This window comes from Nannospalax galili, unplaced genomic scaffold (genome assembly GCF_000622305.1).
Source record: "Nannospalax galili isolate Female #2095 unplaced genomic scaffold, S.galili_v1.0 scaffold124, whole genome shotgun sequence".
Taxonomy (NCBI): Eukaryota; Metazoa; Chordata; class Mammalia; order Rodentia; family Spalacidae; genus Nannospalax; species Nannospalax galili.
In genome coordinates, this window is record NW_008352485.1 from 943,838 (window position 1) to 946,961 (window position 3,124).

The window sequence follows — 3,124 nt, forward strand, 5'->3', positions numbered from 1 at the left end:
AATATATATTATTTATTTATTATTTTTATTTTATGTGTATGAGTGTATTGCCTGTATGTATGTGAGTGCACCTGTGTCGTGCAATGCCTCAGAGGTTAGAAGAGGGCTTTGGATTCACGTGGAACTGGAGTTAAGGACGGTTTATAGCCGTCATGTGGGTGCTGGGAATTAAACCCAGGTCCTCTGCAAGAGCAGTCAGTGCTCTTAACCTCTGAGCCATCTCTCCAGCCCAGATGTTGAACACTTTTTAAAATCTTTCCTAACCATTTAGTATTTCTTCTTCTGAGGGTTTTCTGCTCAGTTCTAGAGGCCATTTTTTGATTGGGCTGTTTATTTCTTAAACGCTTAGTTTTTCAAGTTTTGTGTACATTCTAAACACTGATCCTCTGTCAGAGGAGCAGCTGGCAAAGATTTCCTCCCATTTTATGTGCTGCCTATTTCACTTGCATCATCATTTCCTTTGCTGTATAAAAGCTTTGCAGTTTTTTGAAATCCCAGTTGTCAATTTCTGTTCACACTTTGGCTCAGGAGTTCAAGGTCAGTCAGGGAACACAGACCCTGCCTCAGATACCAAAGATACCAAATACGGTCTATTGATGTTCTCCAGCATTTCTACTCGGGAGTCTCTCAGAAGCAGATGTGTGCACTTACTACTTGGTTACTCCAAGTTCCTCTTTACCCTCTTCACTAGTCAATCCCTGTTTCTCATTCATTGTACATTCTCTGATAACTATAATTTTTATTAATATCAGAATATTCAAATTACTTATTTTGTTGATGTAAAACCACTTGAACCTGAAACTATTTTTCAAAACAAGAAATATGTGCAAGAAAATTGGATGCATTTTTCTTTTTCTTTTTTAAAATTATTTTTTATTTTATGTGTATGTGTGTATTGCCTTGCCTGAATGTATGTAAGTGCACCTGTGTCATGCAATGCATGAAAAGGTCAGAAAAGGGCATCAGATTTCCTGGAACTGGAGTTATAGACAGCTGTGAGCTGCCATGTGGGTGTTGGGAATGAACTCAGGTCCTCTGCAAGAGCAGTCAACCACTGAGCCATCTCTCCAGCCCCATTAGCAATGGAGGGACATCTCAGGATCCACTGTGTTTTTCCTTCTCTAATGCTAGAGAATATTTAAATCCAATTTTTAACTCCAGATGCCAAAAATTCACAAGACAGTCTAATGAAGTTTTATGGCCCAGCATCATCTGACCTCTAGGGTAGAGAACCCCAAAGGCCTCATGAAGCCTGTAGAGCCATTTTGTCAGATAGACAGTCAATGCACTGAAGACTAAAGAAAGGGGACACCAGTTTATCATCATTTGAAGCAACATTTTAATAGAATACTGAAAAAATGTGACCCTGCAACTTTTACAGAGTTAGGAACAACACAGGCAGCTCCTGGGAAATACCGATCCAACCCTCACTCTAAGTTCCAATAAATACCTCAGATAGAGAAGGTGGAAAGGAAACAGTTCTACGGAACAGAAAATCTCTCTCAGACAGAGAACAGTGTTAAGAAATGGGAAGCTAGAAAATGCCACATGCGTCAGTTGTATAACATAGAGAAACAAGCTGGAAAAGGGATGGAAGCCTCCTCCCTTCTGGTCAGCCCGCACAGTGCTAATAGGTGCTATGCAGGCTGCTGGAGGAGAGGTGTTCTCAGTAGTCCTCAGCCGTGGACCCTGAGTGCAACACTATGAACTGGCCTGGCAACAATGGCCCACTGCTGCAATAGTGGTAAGTCTGTTACATGGGTAATGAACCACTGTCATTGGATTTAATGCCACTCCAGGAAGAAATTCACCTCAGGGACTATAAACCTGGTCAAAAGCCTGTGGTTAGGTTGCTACTGCTGTTGCTTTGCTAAATGGACTCAATGTGTCTGTCAAATTCCTTCTAAATAAGCATGATTATGCCCCTTGCATAGTGTTGTTGTCAGTTTCCATCAAAAAAGCTTCTTTGCAGTGGTCAGCAGCAACTGCAGAGAATCATAACCAGCCAAATATAGAGAATACATGCCTGTTAAACACCCAGTCATAAATGGGACATCATATCACCTGCTCCAAGGCTCAGAGAACATCTTGAAGGAATGTTAAGAGCCAGAGGAAGTGTGGGAGGGACAGTACGGAACCCTGACTTATGAGTATGATGGGATTCTTGAATTCACGGCAGTTTTGATCACTTATAGAACTTCACAAGACTGGGCCTGTCAACACTCTATCATGGAATTGGGCAGGGGGGGTTGTGGCTTATGGGGCTCCATCTTTCCCTGAGAATTTATATGCAAATAATGGTTGATGGGGAGGGACAGACATTTTCTTCTGTGGTATAGCTACTAGTAAGACACACATGCTACTACTATAAACAAACCCCCACCCAGGCTCCTATAAACAACCCTAAAGAAACAGTGCATTGCAAGAAAGAGGGAGAGAGAGAAAGAAGGAAAGAAATTTGGAGGGGCTAGTTGAAAAGAGGAAGCAGATTAATGGGAGTGGGAAAGAGACAAGAGAAGATAATGGAATGAATATGATAAAATGCACTATGTATATGTATGCAAATATAATGAAACATGATTATGTATAACTATTATATGCTGATGAAAACATTAAGAAATAAAAGGAAAGCCCAACTGAGGTACAGATATATTACTGAGAGACAGAGTAAAAGAAAATCCTCTTCAAGCACAGCTCAGTACCTGAATGTTACTGTGGCCAGAGGATATGGGAGTTGCTGAGACATCTGAAGATGGGGCAGGCAGGGAGCTAGGGTACAGCTGGACAGGGTTCTCTGGTGAAGACACAGTCAGTTGAGCAGTAAGAACCACATCTACTGTCTACCCATGGCTGGGCACACAGCAGACACTCGGTGATTATATGAGGAAGCTTATTGAAGCTAGAATGTTGTACTGTATAGCTTTAGTGTCAACTTGACACACCTGGGTTGAGGGAGCCTCAATTGAGGAATTTCCTCTATTGGACTGGCCTGTAGCCACGTCTGAGGGGCATCTTCTTGATGAGTGATGTGGGAGGGCCCAGCCCACTGTGGGTGGTGCCACCCCTGGGCAGGTGGGCCTGTGTTGCATAAGAAAGCAGGCTGAGCAGGGGCCAGGGAGCAAGC

The 3,124-nt window shown here is 42.6% G+C and overlaps 1 protein-coding gene across 1 annotated transcript in view; it reads right to left on the bottom strand.

Annotated features, from left to right (window-relative positions):
* Cers3 (ceramide synthase 3) overlaps positions 1 to 3,124 on the bottom strand; it is a 123,697-nt gene that overhangs the window by 98,266 nt on the left and 22,307 nt on the right. The gene's annotated exons all lie outside the window — the stretch shown is intronic.